This window comes from Phalacrocorax aristotelis, chromosome 24, assembly GCF_949628215.1.
Source record: "Phalacrocorax aristotelis chromosome 24, bGulAri2.1, whole genome shotgun sequence".
NCBI classification, from domain to species: Eukaryota; Metazoa; Chordata; class Aves; order Suliformes; family Phalacrocoracidae; genus Phalacrocorax; species Phalacrocorax aristotelis.
The window spans coordinates 1,435,047-1,458,281 of record NC_134299.1 but is presented as its reverse complement, the minus strand read 5'-3'; the positions used below and the strand labels follow the sequence as shown (position 1 = coordinate 1,458,281).

At 54.4% G+C, this 23,235-nt stretch overlaps 1 long non-coding RNA gene across 1 annotated transcript; it reads left to right on the top strand.

Moving 5' to 3' along the window:
- The first annotated feature begins 13,222 nt into the window (after window positions 1-13,222).
- Window positions 13,223-16,699, top strand: LOC142068232 (uncharacterized). The gene is made up of 2 exons (XR_012664223.1): window positions 13,223-13,575; window positions 16,471-16,699. It is a non-coding gene; the product is annotated as an uncharacterized LOC142068232 (long non-coding RNA).
- Window positions 16,700-23,235: the final 6,536 nt, after the last annotated feature.

Genomic DNA, 23,235 nt, shown 5'->3' with positions numbered 1-23,235 from the left:
CCTGCCCCGACGGGGTGCCGGGAAGGGGCCTTGGGCGGCCGGCGGGAGCTGGGGGGCACCGGGAGAGCCCCGGGCTTGGGCGCGTGAGCGCACCCCATAGCCCCGCGCGGCTGCTTCCCCCGTGGGCGGCTGGAGCCTGGCGGGGCATGGCAGGGAGCCCCCCACCCGCCGCCTGGCACCCCGGGCGCCGGAGCCCAGGCAGCTCCGGGAGGCCTGGGCGCTCCTGAGCAGCTATTCCAAGGTTGCAGATGTTTCTGAGAACCTGGACTGGACCATGCGGACCTCATTTCCCTGTGGACAAATTCCAACAAAAACTACGGTATTTGCAAAAAAAAAAAAAAAAACACCCCACCGGGAGAGAAAGAGTCGGTCTGTTTTTTCTTAAAGAGGTATCGCGCCTGGGAAACCTGGCTCCAGTCCTGCCAGGGAAGCAGATGCCGTGCAACAGCAGCATCCACTGTTCCCCAGCAGCAGTGCCAGTACCTCAGTGCCCCGTGCAAGAAAAGGACACGTGTAAAGCAGACCAGTAGTGCTGCCTGCCACAGGTCCCGAGCCCCGTGGAGCGACTGCTCCTGGCAGCTTCCCGGCAGCTTCCCAGAGCGGGAGCTAGACCACAGCAGGGCTGACAGCTTGCAGCCACAGCCATGCATCCTGCTTGTAGACAAGCAGGAGATACTTGGCATGGCACGGCTCTGCTGGGGAGATGGGACAGGAGCGCGGGACAGCCCTGTTCCCCAGAGCAGGCAGGCACAGGCTGCTGTGCTCCAGAGGGCTTGCAAAGACTTGCTGCCCTCTGAAGCCCAGAGCTGGACACGTTGAGGACAGAGGCCGTGAACCTACCCAGGTGCCAGTGCAAGCATGGAGTCCTACAGCCACTCTGTGGCACAAGCCAGGCAGAGGGAGCTGTCTCAGTCCCCATGTGCACCAGGTCTGGCCATCGAGCAGCTCTGCCCTCCGTGTGCCCACACGTCCACATCCGAGGGACCTCTCCTTACCTCCCTCCTCCAGACTCATACAAAGCTCCCGTTACTGCCGCTGCCTTTTGCTTGAAAAGCTTGTGCTATTTAATACAGGAACTACAGCTCATTGAGAGGTAAATAGAAGAGGCTCTGCAGCCTGGAAGTGTGAAAGAGCCACTTTCACCTGAGGGCCAACAGAAGAGAGAAGCCAGTTAGCACCACTAATGAAGTGGAGAATTCAGCAGTAAACAAGAGAAATCTTTGCCATAAGGTGCCAGTAGCTGAATGAAAGAGGCAATTGGATGGAGCAGGCCCTCTCCTGCTGCTTGGGCTCAGGAAATGGTAGCAAGGCGCTGATCACTGTTTGCACCAAGAAACAGCTGCAAAATGGATTTCTCATCCCTTGGGAAATTCTGACACTCTAGGAATTGTTTTTACCAAAATCAGTTTAGAAGCACTGAAACACCTCATTTTGAGGATGTAGAAAATACCGCAGCATCCCAGTAGCATGCTGTAATGTGGCACACAGAACAGGGCACTGATCTGCTCGAGGGCTGTTGGGCTGAATTGCTCTCAAGAATCTTTATTTGCACCCAAGTGTTACATCCTCAGGTACGAGTCTCTGGTCCGGAACATGACCCCTGCTCATCCGGGGCACTCAGAACCAAATTGTCCAAGTAACTCTCTGTTTTTGATTGCAAGGTCATAAGGAAGTCTCAGGGCCAATCCTTTTCAGAGTGGCAATGGGCATGTTTTACCTGGCCGTGCTGTAATCTTTCTATTCCAGGCTGAGCACTGTGACAGAAACATCATAGCTAGGCAGGCAAGGTTGGGATGTAGGAGACCCTTGTTTGAAAGTTGGGGAGCTCCCCAAAGGCAACAGGAGTAACACTGCGATAAAACTACAGTCAGGATTATGGTTATCCCCAGGTCAGCCAATACCATGTGGGGCAAGGTAAATGTCCTGTCACGGTCACTCCAGAGACATGTGCCACCAGGTACCTGGAGCATCCCACACTGACTGCTGGGCTGGTTGCAACCCTGCCACTGTCAGGGGTCCCTGAGCAAAAAGGGCTGCCCCACACAGTTCAGCGCTCTTGATCCACACGGGAAAGCTACAAGACGGCATGCCTTGGCTGCTAAATCCATCCACACTCAAAGCCTGGACAGTTCTTAAACTCAGCCTGGAGAAGGTCTTTGCTGGCTCCTTTCTGTCTTCTGTACCTGACGCCCACATTCAGAGCAGCAGCACCTGTATGGAAACCCAAGGTGAATTGTGAACTGAAAAATAATTGCCCAGCAAAACATTTTTTCTTTAAAAAAAAAGAAAAAAAAGAAAAAGAAAAAAACCCAACAGCTCTGGTCTAGACCACTAAATTGCCTAATACTCTGTATAAGGCCTCTTAAATAGCAGCTTCCCGAGAAGGGCTGCTCTTCCAACAAACCCCTTCCAAATTGGGCATTAACTTTTCTGAGTGAAGCCTGTGCAGCCGTTTCCATTCATGATTATGTAGCCCACTGCTTCTTAAATCTCTGCATAGTCTCTAATGTCATCATTTAACTTTGCTTTATAGCCATTTATTGTTGCCTCTCCCACAGGGGCTAGCATACTCTTATTGAATAATGAGATGCTTTGGAACACGCACGATTTCGGCTATCCCGTCCGCTGCTACCCTTTGAAAAGCCCAGCCCAATTAACCGTGCTTATTTCTGGCTCCATTGTTCGTCCCCGCAGCCTGCGGGACCACGCGCTCTGCCCCCCACCGCAGCTTCCTCTGCTCGGGCAGCTGCTCCCCCCCGCATCCACCCGTGGCAGGCACTCGGCGTCGAAGGGATGGCTGGAGGCCGACGCGCTGCCGCGCCGTTGACACCCCCCTCGCCCGGCGGCAGCAGTGCCCTCCCGCCCCTTCCCGGCCTCCCCGACCGCGTTGCCCGCCGGGCAGCGCCGTGGGGCCAGCAGGGCACGCTCTGCCCCGGCCGCCCGGCGCTGGAATGCGCCCTTCCCTCCGCACCGCCCCGGGAAAACAGGCAGGCGTGGGATAATAGAATATATTAGCCCTGAGCCCATTCAGCCCCTGGCTCTTTACGAACAATGCCTGCTAACTGAGCTGATTTTTGCCAAATGACTGGCTTTCGTGCATGAGCAGCAAACTGGAGCCCCCAAATAGTCCCATGCAACAATCCAGCAAGCGCTATTGCCCAGGGCCCATTGTTTTACTGCTGCATTTGAGGGCATGGAGGAGTCATGGCCTTGCCTGCCCTGGCATTTCTCCCCCGGTTTCCCACCGCTGTGCTAGCCCAGTCCCAGCCCCAGCAGAGGCAGCCAGTGATGGGGGAGGTGAGTCCGGCCGGCCACAGCCATCCGCTCTCCCTGCCCCAGGCGGGGTGGCACGAAGACCACCAACAGCTGCTCCATGCCAGGGCTTGCAGTGCCCCGCGGTGCCTGTGCCCCGCCAAGGACGGGACAGAAAGCACTGGTGGAGACAGCCCACCCCCCACGTCCCCACACGGGGAGCCCACTGTGCCACCCTGCAGCGGCTCCCATGCCACCCCCTGCAGCAGGACAGCTCCTGGACACCCCCCAGGGAATATTTGCTTTAGATTAGACGCCCCCGCAGCCAGCTGAGAGCTGATAGCCCCTCTGCCGGGGTCAGCCTGCCGAGAAGGATGTTAGTTTTGCTGTGTTTGTTTTACAGTTTTCTCAGCGGATAGCTCTGAGGTTCCAATAACACTGATGCAGCCAGAAACGCTCCCTTGCCCTGCAACATGGGAATCTATACGGGGAGGTTTTGCAGCTGTGGCGACCCACTCCGCCACCCCAGCCTGGTGCCCGGCACCGCCTGGGCTGCAGAGGATGCTTACACCAAGAGCCAGCCCGCAGCAGGGCCAGGATCAAGGCGTGCAACAATTCCAGCCGATGTCTCCTGTTAGTGTGAAATTAGCACCATTAAATGCTATAACTAAACACAATCAACAAAAGGTTTACTAGCTGAGATAACATATAAAGAACTACAACAGCTAATGCCTTCAGCAGTGCTGAAACTCTGACCGTCTGCCCCTAGTCCCAGGAGGGAACTGATGGCAAATATTTACAGGGGCTTATAAATATTTATCCTGTAATAACTTGCTGCATTACAGCACATTCTTCTCTATGAGGCTCAGCTTTGCCCTGGACCAGGTGCAGGCCGCTGAGCGGGTCTGTAGCATATATAAAGTTTGCCTGAATAACATACAGCGAGTGCTGGTGTTCAATAAAATAGCCAGCAGCTGAGCTGCTTGCGTGAAATGCGCTGCAAGTAATTTCTTACCCAACAAAAGAAAAATGTGGCTGGGGAGCACAGGTGTGCAGGCACCTCGGTGTGGGTGCAAACCCCTTCTGTGTTGCCAGAGTAACCTGGGGAAGTGCTGCAAGTCACCAGGGAGCTATAAATCACACCGCCAGGCCGATGTGATGGGGGCCTCAGCCCAGAAGCAGCCCCGGGGTGATGGAGCACACAGGGACCCTCGGCTGCTTTGGCAAGGACCAAGGAAGAGAGCTGGAGACCTGCCCAGCACGAGGAAACGTCTCTTCATGCCTCTTGCTCTGTGGCAATCCTCTCTCCAAGGAACCAGCCTGCCACACCCCCAAATCACCAGAGATCGCTGAGATCTGCTCTGCACACAGCAGTTGGGCAGCAGCTCCCCGCAGTGCTGTGCATGGAGGGGTCCTCTCCAGCAGATGAAGCCTGCAACATCAGCAGGAATCACAGAGGGACCAGCCCGTCATGGCTCTTCCTTTGGTCTTGCAGACCTGGCAGACCAAACCCCAAGGGGACCACAGGCTCCTTAACAGGCACCCGCGTCAGTCACCAGGCACGTACGTGAATTATCTGGGCATCCGAGAGCTCACCGGGTGTCTCAGCCTTGAAGGAAAGCCGGGCTCTTGGCTTGGGTTTCTGGGAGTTCTTTGGACCCTCCATAACAAAAACCAGAAAATAAACGTGTTTGTAATTTTTCCCTGACTTTCCCCAAATTAAAGCCCCTCTCTGCTTCTTCCCAGCCCTCCTCTGTGCTGCGTAACGAAGTGCAGACGGCACTGGTGCAGGTGTCCAGAGTGCAAGCCTGGAGCTGGCCGCGCGGCAGCACCCCAGGAACGCCGGCCGCCCGCGCCTGGCGCTGCCTGACCAGCACTGTACAACCAGCGCTGCGCAGTGTCCCTTCCCCAGCCTGCAGGGACGACTTCTAGCCCTGCCATGAGCTGTGCACTCTCTTCACCGGCTGCCCGGTGCAAACCTGACTGGCCTAGCAGTGAAGAGAGCCTGGAACCAGCATTTTGTTGTGCTGTTTCATTTGTTTGGAGGCCAGGTATTTATCTCCCTTCTAATAATTTTTTGAGCCATGCATCCACTTATCTTCTCACGCTTAATGATTTGCAAGACCATAAGCAGGCAAGAGCCTGTGGTTTGAAAACCATGCGACAACCTCCGAGCAGCACCAGAGATGGAGTTGTGAACTACTTTCTAACATGAATAAATAAACAGCGTGGAAAGGCTCCATTGTGTATATTCTAGGTTGCTATTTTCTTAACCCTGTCTCATTAAGATGGATGGAGTTTCTGCTTATTAGTAATTTGGCAAGTTCCTCTTTGTGTACACGCTGCACTTCTCACTAATGACGTTTTGCTTCAGTGATTAACAAAAGAGACTTCCAACATAGTCGGTGAAAACACAGCCACGCACTTGCGGCACTGGGATGGAAACCCAGTGTTCTGGAGATGCCGTTTGTGGAAGACAAGAAACTGCAGGGAACCCAGAAAAGGAAAAGCTGCTGGTCATAAAACCTTTCCTGACATTCAAATAATTTTGACCTAAGGACATTGGTCCTTTGATTTACATGCACAATTGCAGAGCTGACAGAGCCTATAACAGTGTGATTCAGAGCCCTTACACTGCTGCTCCTGAAACACGTCCGATGGAGATGAAGCTGGCACCGCTACTGCCTGGATTTACAGCTGGCCATTAAAGTATGTTTACAAGCCTTTAGTACAGTGTACACATCTGGTAAATCATTGATTGAACAAATAGCTCCCGGTGTCATGCTCCCTCTGTCAACTTTTTCCACTACTATGTTACCCAGCACAGAATCATCTGCTCCAGAGCCTGCTTTCTGTGGCGTCTGCAAGCCCGCGGGCAGGCGTGCACGCACGTGCCTGAGCAACCAGCCACGCACATACCCAGATTTACACATGTAGCCTGGGTTGTCACTGTGATCTGGGTGCCGTTGGACGCACACCTACACAAAAACCCCACTCAGGTCTTTGGCACACCTGGCTGATCTGTACCTTACCTACAAGACGGAAAAGTGGTCTCACCTGCACAGGACAGAGTCCCAGCTAGCTACGCAATGGGTGAGAAATGAGAGAGGAGGCTGTTTCTCCCTAGGGATGCTCACGAGAGAAGAGAAGGCAATCAGGAGTGCCTTCACCAGCCTGTCGGCTGCCTTCCAGCAAGCTGGCCGGACGGCAGGCGGTCACCGGTGCCCGCACGCAGGGCACTCAACTCCTCGGCACTGGCCAGTGCCCCAGCCGGCTTCAGGCTGGGCCGGCGGGCAGAGCTCAGCAGGGCAAGGGAGACGTGAGAAGCATCGAGAGAGTAATCCTGCAACGGGAGACACTGCGGGCAGACCAAGTCCCTGGAGCCTCACCAGCAGGCAAGATAAAGGTCCAAGAGGACAGCTCTTCTCTGCCTGCAGCCACACATCAGCCCAGGAACACACACAAATGTCCCGTCAGACCCAAACTGCACGAGAGCACAGGCTCCATCCCCCCGACGCCGGCTGAGAGCTGCCAGATCCATCCTGGCACCAAGGGCTCACACCAGGGAGTGCAAGACAGGGCTGGCAGGGCCTCGGGTTTGCTGCGTCAGCACAGGCACAGTGAAAGAAAAGCAGGATGGAGAAGGCGCCCGGCGCCAAGAATGCGGGGGGGAGCAGCACCCATCTCCCCTGGCAGTGGGGCAGCATCGCGCACAGCCCACGCATAGCGCCCGCACTGAAGCCTTCCTTGCAGCGGGAGAAAAGTGCTGCGCTTGGTGTTTTACCAAGCATGCCAGTGCCCGGGGCCAGGGAGCGGGAGGAGCTGCAAGCCCCCGCCACGGCTCATTGTGCTTCTGTGAGAGCATCTGGCCAGCTGTGCAGTGATCTGTGGCCAAACCCTCACTCCCCTGGCCACAGAGCTGGGCAAAGGCCAGAGGGTAAAGGGCAAACCATGGGAGCAGAAACAAAGCTAGATCAGCTCATTCATGCAAACCTTTTCAAGAGCTTTTGGGTGGCTGGACAGACAGACATGGGAGAGCAGGACTTACCGTGAATCGCCATAGGGACACACAGGCTGCGGTCACTTCGCAGCAGTTGAAAAGGAGGTGCAGGATCCTGCACTCACAGCGGGCTTTTGGGCAAAATGAGGGTGCAGGGGCAGCTCCCAGCTAGAGACAGGGCTCAGAAAAGCAGGGGGAGCAGTAAAAACCTGGCGCGCTGCAGGGCAAGGCGCTGCGTCCAGCTTGCGGGGCAGCTCCCACAACCTGCTGCGAGCACAGCCCAGCCCTCCCCGGTGCAGCATGGGTCCGCGTTCGCAGGGGGTCCGCGTTTGCAGGGGGTCCGCGTTCGCAGGGCCAGCGGGCATCTGCCGGGGCCGGGGCAGCTACAGGCGGTGGAAGGCACGTGAGGGAATCGGGAATCGCCACAGAGCGAAGGCAGGAGGAGGGGAGGAGAGTCCCTGAGGGCAGCTTGGAAAAGGCAACCCAGAAGGCAAGCAGGGGAGAGTTCCCTGCTGTCATCCCACTACGAGCAGGGGAACACAGCCAGGTGAAGCATTTAGCCAGCTTCCACCCTGCCCGGGTCACTCCTGCAGGCAAAGTACCAATTCCCTATCCTAGCCCGTGCTGACGGACACCGGGCGACGTGGGGACCGGGAAAAGCCAGCACAGAGAATTGAGGCAGATTCCCTCCTGGGCGTGTTGAAATTACATATGGGACAAGCACAGCTGCTACAAACAATTCTAAAACAACAACCAAAAAATGCAGTCAGATTTAATTGTTAGCAATAACCTCTTAAAATAGCAGCTCATTAGCCCGAGTGCAAACAGCTTAAGAGTGTCGGCATGATTTGTGGGATCCTGTGGGGTCTTCAGGGATTTTCTGGGGTTCCTGTAAAACTAATGCAAAGAAGAAACACAGCCCCTGCGTCATGAAGAGGAAAAAAAAGTGTATTTCACTTCACTTCAGCTCTGGTACATGCCAAGCTGCCATTTTCTGGCAAACCCAGAATCTCGAGGGCTGCAGGGGTGGCAGAGCAGAAACACCAGGCACCACAAAGCAGGCAGGTCCCTTGTGCCACTCGGAGCTGGTGAGGAGGATCCCGCAGCGCCCACGACTGCACCAGGCCCTGGAGGTGGAGAAACCGCCCCAGACAATGCAACGCATTCAGCTGCTCTCTGCAGCCAGGCAGGAGCACGAGGAGGACGAAGGACTGCCTGGCTCGCCTCCCTGCACCCATGCTCTCCTCCCACCCTGCTGACCCCAGCTACCCTGGGGCAGAGCCACGGGACCTGCTCCGCTTCCCGCTGTGACCCCGCTCGGCCACCCGGGTGCAACATCCACCGCTCCCTACATCGCACCGCACCGGGGAACTTCGGAGCATCCGTGACGTTAAGGTCTTGCTTAAGCACTTTCCTGAATCAAAACTTTTTAATTTCCCAGAAAAGCGCCTGCGGGGCAGGAGCACCCCTGCTGTCAGCCCTCTCTTGAAGGGGTGGGAAAATGTGGCGGCTTTGCCCCGCGGCAGCTGTGCCTTGGGGTGGGAAGGGAAGAGGCCGGGCGCTCTCCCTCCACCCCTATTGCACCCAGCTGGGGCTGGGGCCGGCTTCTGAGACTGGGAGATGTTGGCTTGAGGTTGATTCCCCGGGGCACAACCGCCCCTGAATTTCAGGTTTTTAAAGGGCTGGCAGGGCATCCGGGAGGGAGGAGAGGGAAATAGACTTTTCCTTCCCCCATAAATAATTTTATGGAAGATTTTAAGAGAGATTTAAAGAAGAACCTCTTCCCTCCCTCCCCCCCTTCTCAACTGTACTGTGCATTTTAAACCTTTTGCGGAAGGGAACTAATTAACACAGGCAGCAGAGCCCAAAGCTCCGCAGCAGCCCATCCTCTGCACAATGGAGATCCTACTTTTTCTCCCCTGCCTGAGAAACACATGCCCAAAACCCAAGTACATAAATTTTTTCTAACCTAATTCATTTTGTAGATTGATGGAGAAAATCCATAACAAATATTCATGACTTTGCAATAAATAACCCTCACAGAAGTTACAAAGAGCTCTGGCGAGTCTCAAGGTAACTTTCAGCGAGTTCCAGGGGTCAGGGCAGATCGGGATACTAAGTCTATAGTGTTCGAGCCTTTGGCTCATCTGTTTTGAATTATTGGTATTACCCAGTTGAGCAGCGCTCTCAATGGAGTAGCTGTGCTGCGATTCCTTGCCATATTTCATTTCTATGGTGGGAGAGAAGCTTCAATAATTATTAGTTGTACTCTTGCAGCCAGCAAAAAACCAGGCCCCGGCGAGCGTGGGTTAGTCCTGCTGGCGTTTGCAGGCTGAGCTGTACGGGCTGGAGGGGGAAGGTGTCCATGCCCAAGCGAGGTCCGCCTGGGATGGGATTCAGGGCTGGACATTGTGCGTTTTGCTGCCAATTCAAGACACAGACCTGCCGAGATGCTCACGGGTTGTCAGTGCAAATGGGTCCGGTGCTGCCCAAAAGGCGCTCGTGCAGCCGCTGCGTTCGCACAGGCAGTGGCTGACGCTGCTGGGCAGGCTGGCACCGGGCAGAGCTCGGAGCACCGGGGCAGACCTGCCCTGCACGGGCTCAGTAGCTGTTAGTCCCAATTTAAAGTGATGTTAACGGCGTTTCTGCTGCAGCCTTTGCCGACTGCAGTGATGCCTGCCTAGGGAGGTGCTGCGCCTCAAAATGCTAAAACCACTGGTCGAAAGCAAAGGGGCTGGGGCGCAGCGGTGAGACGGCATAGCCAAGGACCACGTTCCTCAGCCTGGTTCAGCCATTTACACTTTCTGTTCTCCCATGGGATCCTCACCTTCTCGCCTGTGCCGACCCCGAAGTACAGGCGGTGCTGTGCGAGGGACCACCGCCCGCCTCAGGGCGGTCGGCCGGAGCCCTCGCCAGGACTGCACCAGCACAGCCGCACACGCTCAGGCAGCAGCGGCCGCCTGTCCTTGCCGAAGGCAGCCGGGCGATGCATCGGGCACGGCCGGAGCCAGCGAGGGGCAGCGGGCGCCGCGGGAGGGCTCACCCTCGTGGCACCGCGTGCCGGCACATGGCACCGAGCCGCCGCCGAGCCCTGGCACCCGCTTCCCAGGAGCCAGGGCTGGGGTGAGCAGGGAGCAAGCCCGTCCCTGCCCCATCTTCGTTAGTTCTTAATCATCACAACGGAAGGAGAAACCGCCGGCAGAGTCACGCTGCTCTCCTGGGCGTGGGCTCCTTTCAGGGCTTTCAGAAAACAGGGTCAGACGTGTCTTCTGACCTGTGACCTGTCGCTTCCCTCCTCGCCATAATTATCTAATACAGCGCTCTCCCTGCCAAGTACAATGAAACAATTTGTCACTTCAATTGTCTGTCAGTCAACACTGGGGCCTTTTCAACAGGCCAACACATGTTTTTTGAGAGCTTGTCAGCAAGGGCTGTCTGGCCAGGCACATAACCATGGAAAATGGAACCTTTGTTAATTCTGGTTCTTAGAAAAGTAAATCCATTCACTTGCTTTTTTCAGGCCTTCAGTTTGGAATTTGCACAAGAAGCTGAATTGCCCCTGATCCCTAAATGATTGGTCAGAGGATTTGCATGAGGAAGCAGAAATTAATTATTCTTTTCTTTTCTTTTTATTTTCTGTAATTGTGTGTTTAGAAATGAGATTACATTCTACAGCAGCACGAGGGGCTGGGGGGGGAATTGCTTTGCATTTGTTTAGCTCCTTAGAGTTAAGATCACCTAATCGTTTCAAGCATTTCCTAAGATTCCCTCTCTCTTTTTCTGCTTTAATGACCAAACAAAGATTGTGCTACTTCCCCGGGAACTTTTCTGGCAGCTGAGCCCAGCAGTGGGAGCCAGGGGCTAATCCCTCTCCTGAAATGGTCTTCTTGCTGCTTTCGGCTTGCAGGGCACAAAATGCACCCCAGAGCTCGCGGGCTTGGGAGCCATGGTGGCTCCTCGCATTGGAGAAAGGGTGGAACAGATTCCCACCAGCCCAGGAGGAAGATGCTGGTCGCTCGAGTCGCATGGCCGAGCCGCCCGAGGTGGCACACGCAGGCGGTCCTGGCTCGGGTAAGGGCTCTGGGAGCATCTCCGTGGGCTCGCCTGAGCCTGGGCGATGCTGTCAGGACACGGACCCACCAGCCCCAAGCCCTGTGGTCAAGCCCCTCTGCAGAGCACCACCAAAGCACTGTGGCCCCTCATGAATGCTCCGGGACGCCGGGAGTGTCCTTCCTTACAGGCGACAGGAGGAGGGAATGCTGCCGCAGCTCAGAGGGACTCGAGGGAGATGGTGGAAACCAAACGGCCGCGAGCTGCCACCGGGTCTGTGTGCGGCTCGTGCCGATGCCTCGGATGTGGCGGGTCCCGCGGTACAGGGTGCACTGGGGATCCACAGGCAGAGCAGCAGCCCCGTTCCCCGGGAGCGGTGAAGTGCCAGAACCACGACGGCAGCGGAGCTGAGTCACCCTGACGTGCGAAGAACGTAAGGGAGAAGGGCCAAAACTGAAAAGCTTTGGGGCGTTGCACTACCACACCGTATTTTTGCTGTATGACCTGGTAGAGGGTCTGTTTCTGGGACGGTGGCTGTGTGGTGCAGAGACGGGAGCAGCCAAAACAAAGTCCCTCAGAGACTTCAGAATAAAGTGGCTGCGCCCTTCATACGGCCTGGGGGAGCATCTCCCCTGGTGGGCCCTGCAGCCTGCCCGATAAGGCTTTTTCACAGCTGAGGTTTCACCCAGCCACTCCCTACAGCTTTCATGTTTTGCACAGTCACAGACAATGAAACTTATAACCTTGTTAATAGCACAGATACAAACTGGTACAGGAAAACTAAAGTATTTTTTGTGCTACTTAGAGCTTCCTTCTTTTTTTTCTTTTTAAAGCAGCACCTTTTGAAATTCCCGCTTTCTCCGTTGATAGACATGTGAAATCTTATTCCTAAATATTTAGTACAAAAGAGGTAGCTCAATCTTCAGGTATTCATAATTTTCTCAACCATGCGGAAGCTTCTTTTTTGGGCAGACATGAAATATTTTCCCTGGAAGCATTGCAGAAATGCTCGATGGCCCCTACTCAATTACAAACCCCCTGAGTGAAAACTTCTCCAGATCTAGCTTTCCAGAATACCGCTATCCAAACCTAATTCAAACCATACAGGGAGCCCTGACTTAGAATCTTTCAAGCCTATAAAATGAAACAAATTGGCTTTGCGAGCATATCTCCCAATCTAAGCTATGCCTGTAAATTTGATTTGTCCTCTTGGATCTCTACTGCATTAGGTGGCCTGAAAGCCTCTTTGTTTCAAAGTCCTTCTGACTCCTCCACGAGCCCATGACTTTCTGCATTTCGTCACATGAGGCTGGAAAACTCTGTGCTCATTAACAGCGAGGACTTAGTGACCCTCTGGTATCTCAGCTTTAGCCAGGGGTCTTGGCAGGAGACGAGGGGGACCACAGGACCTTCGCCACAAGCACCCCGCGCACCGGAGCGGCTGCAGAGGGTGCCCGGCAGCGCCCAGGCACTCTTGGCCGAGGAGTCAGCACGTTATCACTGGCTTTTCCTGGAGAGATCCCTGCCAGGGCAGGGTTAGGGTCAGTGCCGAAGTCAGCCAGGCTTTTCTGAGCCTCGGGCTTTTGGGGTCCCAGCTCATCTGCAGACAGGCCCTGGCAGCCTCCCCTTCCTCTGAGCTGCTCCCGGAGCAGGTCGCCACAGTAGCGCTCCCTCCGGGGTCCAGCGATGCCCAGACACCGGGGGGTTAGAGCAAGGGAAGCCCAGCCTGCGGTGACGCAAGGAGAAAAGCATCTGCAGGCAGCAGTGACGTTGGGTGTTTCTCAGAGGCAGGATATGCAGCCTTCAGATCGCAGCTGGTTTGACTTACAAATAACAAATGCAATCCTGTTCTTTGCGTTTGTTTTTTCTTTGTAAACACTGAGCAAGATACCCACCGGTACAGGTTCAGATTACCTTCCCCAGGCAGCGCCGGGGCAGGAGCCTGGCTGCCCACAGCACCCATCCCACGGGAAAACCTTCCGGAGCGGGGCCGGGAACCCCCCTGTGGCACCTGGGACCCGAGCGGGGCCGAGGGGCTGCGTGGGTTTGCTTCGCTGACCTCTGCTCACTCCCCTGAGGCACTTTGCCTCCGCCAGCTCCCTGACCTCTCCCCAGAGCAGGCAACAAGCTCCCACCCCGTTTCGGTGGCCTTGAAGCCATCACTGCGGCACTGGGGGCCTGGGGTGGGCTGAAAACCACCACCACGAGACAGAGGTATGGGCAGGTGGGCTTTCCAGACCCCCTGGCTTTACGCATCGCTGTTTTCCTTGGAGGTGGGTGAGCAAACACGACCGTTTAAGTTTCCCAACTTGCAAATACGCTGCTGCGTGACCTTCGGGGGGTGTCGGGCTGAAAGGCCCGGGCTCGGTGCAAGCGCAAGACAGGGTTTCCCTTCCCTCTGCCTGCAGCCGCGGTGCAGGCAAGGATGGGTTCTGAAGGTGCAGCCCTCAAAAGCACCATGGGTTTGCTGGAAGGGGCTGAGCTACTTCGGGTCAGCTGATGGTGTGCAGCGTGGGGACAGAGCGGGTTCTCACTCTTTAACAGAGTAATTTACTACCTTTCTTTATGATTTCATGTACGCTTGCTATATAATTTTAACAGGCTTATTCTAATTCACCATCTTTGAGTAGGAATAAGCCTGTTAAAATTATGAACTACTTGCGCATGGAACCATAAAATGCTGTAACTCGGTACATGGATCTTTCAGAAATGGACAGATGACATGATCCATTTCCACGCTTCGCTTTCACATTCACATGGAAAACCTAGCAGCTCCCAGTGACTACAGCGCTTGCCATCTTTTCTATTCCAAAAGCACATCAGTGGATGTCTTTAAACAAACATCCATTAAATTCCATTTATCTCCTTTCTTGATTCAGGTTTTCAGTTAAGCCAGGGAAGAAATCTATTCTCACTTAACATCTCCAGAAGCTTGCCTACAAGTCGCCATGCAGGATGAGAGAGATCTGTTCTCACACTTGCTGGGAGACAAGCTAAGCAACTGAGTCCATTGAAGAGTTGCCCTGAGCTCTTAAGTTGTATTTTTAGTACCTGATTCAAATCCATTCATGTTTGCAGCAGCCAAGCCTTTAGCCCCTGACAGAAAGCAAACGAAGAGTTTGGTGCAGGGATGGAATGCATTTTTTTTTTTAAACTGTCCCTATGTTAACTTGTTTTCAGAGGTGACCAGGTACGGGACTGAGGAATTAGCACATTTACCTAATCATAATATTTCGAGAGACACGTCCCATGTAGTCGCAATTACATTCCACTGCAAGGGCTTCACAGTTTACTACGAAGGCCAGCCGCATCTCAGACACCCTGAAAAAAACATATTTCTATGTTTTTATAAACTCTCAGACACCCTGAAAAAAACCGATATTTTTATGTTTTTATAAACTCTAGTAAAATTGTAATTGGATAAAACCTTGCATTCAAAAGCACATTCTTTGAGAATATTTTATATGCACATAAAACATCTGAGAAAACGTTAACATTATGAGCTTAACTGTTTGCACATTGGAAACAGCTAAAGGTTAGGAAAACGCAGTCCATCTGGCACAGTATTTTAAGCAGAATATTTCTGAGCGGGTTTCCTTCAGAGCTTGGGTTCGTAGCACCGTACAAACCCAGCTGCAGCGGACTGGGGACGGACCGCGATGCACAGGCCAAGGCGCCGATCACGGCGTTCGCAGGAAGAACGAGCCCAGTTTGTTTTCACCACGTTTCGACCCGGGCCCGCCGAGAAGGGGCAACACCCGAACGGCGTCGCGGGGCTGCTGCAGCTCGCGCCGGGCGGCGCCCGCTGGAACGCGCGGCCCCGCAGCCTGCCCGGAGCCCGGCCCCGGGAGCTGCTGCGCAGGGCAGAGCGGGGAGGGCCGGCCGCAGGCGCACAGCCCCGCGCGTGCCAGGAGCGGGAGTCCTGCCGAAAGCACAGCGCCCTGCCGACAAAGCTGCGCGGCTGTTGGAGGCGAGCTGGCTGCCCCGGGCTGGTCCCCCGCCGCGAGGGGACCGAGCCCCGCGCCCGGCGGCGGGGAGCGGGACCGGCAAGGACCACGTCAGGAGAAAGCCACGGGCGCTAGGGAGGCAAGCAAGGAAACCGTGACCGGGCACAGCTGGCGAGCGGAGCAGCTGCAGGGCTGGCAGCCTCCCAGCTGACAGCCGGGGCCCAGGAACCCCCCCCGGAGCCCGGCGGGAGCAGGGGGCCGGGCTGCGAGCCGCCGCGGCGGGACGGGGCTGGGGGAGCTCAGCTGCGCAGGAGGAGAGAGCCGGGGGCAGCCCCAGCCCTGCCTTCCCTGCTCTTCCCCCCCACCACACCGCGGGACTGGGGGTTTCCTATGGCCTGTGCCGAGGTTGTTTGTTCAAGCAAACCCATTAGGTGTTTATTAGCCTTCATTATGGAGTGCTAGAGGGTTAATTAGTTCAGGCTGTTCCTGTGGGAGGGGGTGGGGGACAGAAGGGTGAGGCAAGATCATCAGCAGCCAATATCAAGGTTTCTACAGCAGCTCACTGCTTAGCCTGTTTTCTATCTTTTCTTCCCCCCCCCCCCCCCCTTATCTCTTCCCTAAGCACCTTAGGAGTGTCATTATCACATCTGCAAGCTGCTGAGTACAGGAGTGGCTGGGTAGGAGGAGGTGGGAGCGCCCAGCATCACTGCAGAGTGAGGGCAGGGGACCGGGAGGCAGCCTGGCTCCATCTCCCACCAGGGTGGTCTGGAGGCGGGCAGGCGGTGAGGGCAGCAAGGGTCCCTATCCAGGCTGCGGGCTTGAGCCTGGCTCTGGCTGCAGAAAGCCTCGTGGGGCCCAGCTGGCCGTGGCTGCGGCCAGCCAACTTCTGGCAACTTTTGAGGATGGCAAGTATCTCTCCTAGAGGAGACGCCTGAGCAATTGGCATCCTTTGAAGGTGTCCCTTCCCTGGCTTGCGCCAAGCTTGGCCTCTGCCAGTCTGGGCACAGGCGTGGGAGACTTTCCAGGGAGCCAGCCGGCACAGATGTGCCCCTGGAGAGTGTGTTTGGGGACAGTGACAGCACTGTTTATCCTATTATATTATTGCAAAATTGCTGCTTTTGTCCAGAGCATAACATGGAGGCTACTTATTATATTATGTACAAACTAAACTAAATAACCCATTCTTATGCCTGTTTCTTCCTTGTTGAATTGTGGTACAAGGGACAACAAATGATTCATCAGTCTCAGCACCGGACGGGATGAAAGGGCGTTGAACTCCTGCAGACCAGAGAGCCCATGCAGGGCTCCTGCACCAACCCACCACTTACAGCCTCTCAGCCTGGAAATAGGGAGGCAAGAGGTGAGCAAGAGGTGATGGAGAATGCTTGCCAACCACCAGCAAGCTGTTTTGACAGTTAATCACCCTTTCATTAAAGCCTGAGTTCATCTAGCTTCTGCTTCCAGCTGACCTCAGTATATATACATTTTTGTCTGTTTTTTATCAGAAACCTGCTCCTTCTCTAAATACTTACAGACCGTGGGAGAGGGGTAACTTGCAGCCTCACAAATCCGAATCAGCCATGCTATCCTGACACCTGCAAGCCCTTGTGCCAACTCTTAGCCAGGCATAACAGAATCCATCCCTTCTCCTTGGGGAAGGCTGAAATCGACCTGTGACAGTGGAGGGGGATCCAAACCCTGAACTGCTTTGCTAGAAGGACAAGCCTAAGTTCTTATTCCTTGCTTACAATAGAGGGTAGTCCATCACCAGCTGCTCCTTGCATCTCTCGGGCAGCTGCTGCTGGATGCTGGTGGGGCAGCAGATCTGGAAAAAGTGACCCTAGGCCTGAGAGCATGCAGCCCGGGCTCTCTCGGTCCTCACACGTGGACAGCCAAGAGGGAAGCTGCAGACCCCTCCCTGGCAACAGGGAGTCCTGCCACCCTGACCAGCGTCCTCTTACTGCTCAGGGGCCACCCTAGCTGAGGATTAAGGGTTAATGTTTCTTGCTTCTTCACTGGCATTGAATTCATCTTGGCCATCAAAAGTCCTCTTGCAGAGGAAGGACAATGCTGCACCAGACTCTGGTGTGATGTGAATGAAGCAGCCCGGCTCGGCCAATGTGCAAAGGGAAATTGCAAATGCTAAAAACGTAGGGTTCATGGAAGTCTTAGAAACTCCCAGGCTGGGCCACCCAGCTCTCTCAAGCCGTGCTCAGCATATGACCAGAGAGGGTTGGCGATATCCACCCTTGCTGGATGCATCCCCTCCCAGTAGCCTTCCTAGCCTCCCAGATAAATTCGAGCAGTTTCCACTTCAAGAGCAAAAAGACAAAGGTTAAATGCAAACAGAAAAAGGTATCTTTCAAATGGTGTCATGCTGCTTCCTTCCACAGGCGCCCAGACACCCACAGGCCTAGTCTGCCACCCCTCTGTATATTCTCTGTTTAGCCTTGCAGCCACTTCTGGGACTGATTTGCCCACAAACTCCACAGACCAACTTGGGGTGCAAGAGTTGCTCTTCTGAAAACAGTTTTCTATATCCCTTGTGATGGAAGGAGCAAACATTATCAGCTTTTTAGCAAAAGAAAATTAAAAACTAGCAGAAGAGCACAATGGAGTAATCCCTGCCAGACTGAACTCTGGCAATCAGGTACAAGATAACAATGGCTGTGGCCGTGCTTAATTATTTCTGTTCCACCTCATTGCGAAGAAACAGTCATTTCCACTTAAAAGACACTCTGTGTGATCTTTAGGAGAGTGATTCCCCTGTGGAGCTGCAGCTTCCCCAGAGGAGTCACTGCCGCAGTCCCACGAGGGCTTTGAAGAGGGATTCCCTGGAGGGTGGGCATTAGGCATTAGCATTTTCCAATTATTGCATGGAGAAGTCTGTCTCAGTAGGAACTCTGCCCTGAGATCAAGCTGCCGCTGTCCCGTACCCGGAGACCTGCTGGCAGGAAGGGAGACCTGCTGCAACTGCATCTGTGTACCACCAGGTCTGGGTGCAATACGTCTCGCTTGGGGTGTCCCGGTGGGGGGTCTTGGAGTCCCAGGGCCTCCCAGAAAATCTCCCCTGGGCCTTGGGAGGGCCAGTCCGGACCTTGCTGACCGTACAGCTATTATGCACCCAATGTGCAAGCACTCAGGCATCCAGCTCCCCTCATACTTCCAGCACAAAGTTTAGAAACAGCATCGGGAGCTTAAAGGAAATGAAGTTCACAAAGGGATGTCCCCAGAGGGTCCGAACTGTCTGCTCTGCTTTCCAAACGCCGGCATTGCAGACCCAGCTCACAGCACGTGGCCCAAGCACAGTCCCCTCCTGCTCCCTCCTCCCCTGGCGAGGGGTGCTCAGAGGTTTATCCTCCTGGAAGGGCTGAGGACGAAAGCTCAAGGACATTTACAGCACTGCCTCCAACAAATGTAGGAGAGCCTGGCACATGCTCACCTTGTGTTGCAACACACTTTCTCCCGCGGCTGTGTCGTATTTTTAAACAACAAATACAAGCTGAGGTGCTGTGATCCTGCAGGCAAAGGCTGAACTCATGTAGCCTGAGATTTATCATTACTACGTGTCTAAATTTGTAACCAGTTTACATAAATCCTGCGGGAAGACAAAGCGGTTTTTGGCAGGTATGAAAAACCAGAAGGTGTCCAGGGAAGCTCTCGGTTCCCTGCCCACCATGGCGTGGCTGCTGTCTCGATTCAGGGGTGGCATTAGGGGACACATGGTAAGGACGAAAACCATCTGTGTCAACAGGAAATTAAGTTAGTCCTGGTTAGTCCAAGTCTGCTGTCTGGCTTCTCCGTAGCCTCCACACCCAGAGAGACCTATTATCTGTTGTTTCCCCTTGTCATCAAAATGCCTCTGACCTGTTGATCTGGCACTGCCGATGCTCCACACTAATCTTTTCTCATCAGCCGGCCGCCTACAAGAGCCACGCACTGCAACTACCTGCACCACAGCACCTGCCTTCCCCGTCTTTAGCAAACCTGTGCTCTCTGGGAACGTTCAGCCCTTACCCGTGGGATGATTTGCTGTAGTTACAGCTAGAGATAAAGCCACAGACAAAAGCCTTGTCTAGGTCAAACTTTTCCGAACAGTTGCAGAGCTGAGAGGCCACTGTCACTGAAGGTAAACACGATTAAATGATTTTCCTCTCGCAGCCGTGTTGGGGTCTGTGGCCCTGAGCCAGGAAAGGCCATCACACAGCGTGGGGGGGAGAGATGTTTCAGCTGGTCTGGGACTGAAAAGGCATCAGCATCCCTCTGGGCTGCCAGAGCGCTAGTGGTAGTACCACACAGAAATGGTACCTCGAGAAAAAGGCTTGCTTGAGGTGCACAAAGCAAAGAAGCGGTGAATAGCAGGGGACAGAAGAGCCCTGAATATGCTGCTGTTACTCTTGTTCCGACACTGGCCACTAACATCTGTGCAAGCGCCTGCACCCAAGGGCTGCCGAGCCCTTTGCTCTGCTGCACACGCAGCTGCCCAGTTCTGCAAGCCGTTGGTTTATTACCTTCATAAAACAAGTACAACATTGATTTGATGTGCTTACAGTCTCGCTCTTAGCCATAAAAATGCACAAAAGTATGTTCAGTAAAGGCATAAAGTTGAACCCCACAGTTAGACACTGCGGCTGCTTCTAAACACGGGCCGGCCTGTGGAAAAACACAGAGCCACACTAAGCAGGGCCAGGGTACCTGGCCAGGAGCATTTTCTGTCTCTAAAAGCATGAATTAGAGACCACATTTTACTACCAACATCTGGAATTTCAAATGCCCTTGCACTAGATAGCATCTGGACTGAATTCTCCTTCTGTTTTTTACAGGGCCTTCTTATTTAATAAATAATAATAGTTTATTACTGCATTGTAAACTTTCATATTCCTTTTCTCAGCAAGAATGAAAATGATTCAGAAAAAAACAGAAAGTGCTTTAAACAGGATGATGCCAAGAACTACTGAAGACAGAGCATTTCCTCAAGAGAGGTGGGTCAACTCATTTTTGCATTTGTGGCACTCGGCTCCGTGTCCATTTGCAGAGGAGCCAACAAGTGCACCAACAATTTCTAATAAACTCTTGGCTCACATCAGTTCAGAACAGCAGAACGCACTCCACGTCTGCTCCGCTGCAGGACCCGTACACGCTGGCTTGCCTCTGAACACATCTCTCACACACATGTGCTCAAGAGGGCCTCACCAGCAAGTTTTGAAACACGGGACATTTTTCACTTATTTCCCGATTTGTAATAGTTTCAGACCCACACTGACAGTTATTAACAGAGCTCCCGTCAACTGAGAGAACAAGAGTTTTGGAGGTGAAACATAAGACTGATTTAACCAGCAAAACGACATCTTTTCTCCCAGGCCTTACTCCCCTGCTTTACCCAAAAGCTTCGCTCTCTGGAGGTGCGCCCCGTCCTTTACCAGGTGCAGGCAGCAGTACTGCTGTGAGATGGATCAGGCAGAGCAGTGCTGTGGGTTACGAGAGCCCCAGACACCAGACAGACCTTGGCTCTCCTCGCCATTACATGCCAGTGCCAAGGCAGCCGGACACTGGGAGCACTGGGGCTGAGAACTGAGACACCTGTGAGCTAAGAGATCCCCGCGGTTTGCACTTTTCTTGCTTTGCTCAGGGTTAGTGCTCAGGGCTGGGAACTCTGTCGCCCTCTCACAAGAGAAAGGAGGTTTAGGGAGAAGAAGTATCTGTACAATGGCAGCAATGGCATGAAGGGCACAGACGGCGAGCCTGCGACCCACAGACTCTACCGCAGAGTGATGGGTGAAAGCCCTGCTGCTCAGCGAGGAAGAACATGAGCATCGCTTTCTTTTTGGCACTTGGGCAAAGGAAGGCACCCATGCACATACATCCCTTTCTTCCCCTACAGCTTTGGCTCCAGGAAGGCAGGATTGTCATGCCCACTCTCTGCAAGTCCCATTATGATTTGAAGCGAGACAGCAAGGGAGTTTGCCTCCACGGAGAAGCAAACGCTGGCAGAGCGGTGTCTGAGCAGCCTGCTGGGGGTGCACCGCAGCCTGGCTCGGCCCCACACCAGCGAGCCCAGCAGCCCCCCTCCCGCCCCACACAGCGTCCGGCAGGTCCTGCACAGCCGTGGCACATGGCCTGGCAGCCTGTCCGCCCTCCATGAGCCTTGCTGACATCTGGGGACGCCTCCCCGTCCGGCACAGCAGCCTGGCTGCCCGGGTTCATGGGAAGCAGGTCAGGCCCTGTGGTCTGCTCTGACACTGACCCAGTAGGGATGGAGCATGGCCCAAGCCAGCGTGTCTGCACTCAAGTTCATTCCTCCTTGGGATGCCTGGGAACTCCTGTATATCATCTTCAGCAGACTGAGAAGGAGCAGCTGCAGTAAGCAAGTCATGAAAATTAACATCCCAAATGCTTTGCTTTCCCTTTACATTTTGTTCACCAAGTGATGGTTTCCAGTAATTGTTTAAATAAACATGTCACTGATTAGCTAACTTCTGAACCTTGGAACAGTATCTTCCAATCATCTATGATTTCACAACTTCCAGATGAGTAAAGGATTCTCAGGAATGCCGAAGGCAAGAGATCAGCCTCACTTGCACAAGTCATAGAATTAGGAACAAGACATGGCCTAGCCCGGAGAGTTGTGGTGAACGGGGCTAAATCCAGCTGACAGCTGGTCACAAGTGGTGTCCCACAGAGCTGAGTTTTGGGGCCAGCCTTGTTTAATATCTTCATCAATGATCTGGACGAAGGGATCGAGGGCACCCTCAGTGAGTTTGCACATGACACCAAGCCGGGCGGGAGTGTCGATCTGCTGGAGGGCAGGGAGGCTCTGCAGAGGGGCCTGGACAGGCTGGATCCATGGGCCGAGGCCACTTGTGTGAGGTTTAACAAGGCCCAGTGCCGGGTCCTGCCCTTGGGTCACACCAACCCCAGGCAGCGCTCCAGGCCTGGGGCAGAGGGGCTGGGAAGTGCCCGGCGGAGAAGGCCCTGGGGGTGCTGGCTGACAGCCGGCTGGGCATGAGCCAGCAGTGCCCGGGTGGCCAAGGAGGCCACCAGCCCCCGGGCTTGTGTCAGCACTGGCGTGGCCAGCAGGAGCCGGGCAGGGATGGGGCCCCTGTGCTCGGCCCTGGGGAGGCCCCACCTCGAATGCTGGGCTCAGGTTTGGGCCCCTCGGGACAAGAAGGCCCTTGAGGGGCTGGAGCGTGTCCAGAGAAGGGCAGCGGGGCTGGGGCAGGGTCTGGAGCACAAGTGTGCTGGGGGGCGGCTGAGGGAGCTGGGGGGGTTTAGCCTGGAGAAGAGGGGGCTGAGGGGAGACCTTCTCGCTCTCTGCAGCTGCCTGAGAGGGGCTGGAGTGAGGGGGGGCTGGTCTCTGCTCCCAAGTCACCAGTGACAGGACGAGAGGAAACGGCCCCAAGCTGCATCAGGGGAGGTTTAGATTGGGTATTAGAAAACATTTCTTCACTGACAGAGTGGTCAGGCCCTGGCACAGGCTGCCCAGAGAGGTGGGGGAGTCACCGTCCCTGGGGGTGTTCAAAAACTGTGTAGATGTGGCACTTGGGGACACGGTTTAGGAGGCCTGGCAGTACTTCTGTGAAGTACTTCACTAATTAGCACCGATGTACACTAAACAACTTACTGACAGCTTTTGCAGAAAGGTTTGCTCCTGGTGTCTCTCATGTGTGACCTCAGAAAAGACCTGCTGAGGCCTGTGCTGCAGCCCAGGCTCAGTAGTTGTGCCCCTAATCAGTGTCTGCTTTTTTTTAATCCTGTGGGCACAGCTTGCCCTAAAGACCTCAGAAATCTTCCATTAGTTGTATCATTCTCCAGTTCCACAGGCTTCTGAATTAGCTGAAAGGGTCCTGTAATTTTTCAGAGGTTCTGTGGAGGCCATGACACTTGTTATATTGAAGTATTCTACCTCCTGAGGAGGTTCAACTTTGCCATGTGTTTTTGTTCATTTAAAATGTTTTTAAATAATGCCATTAGATCCAGAGGCCACTT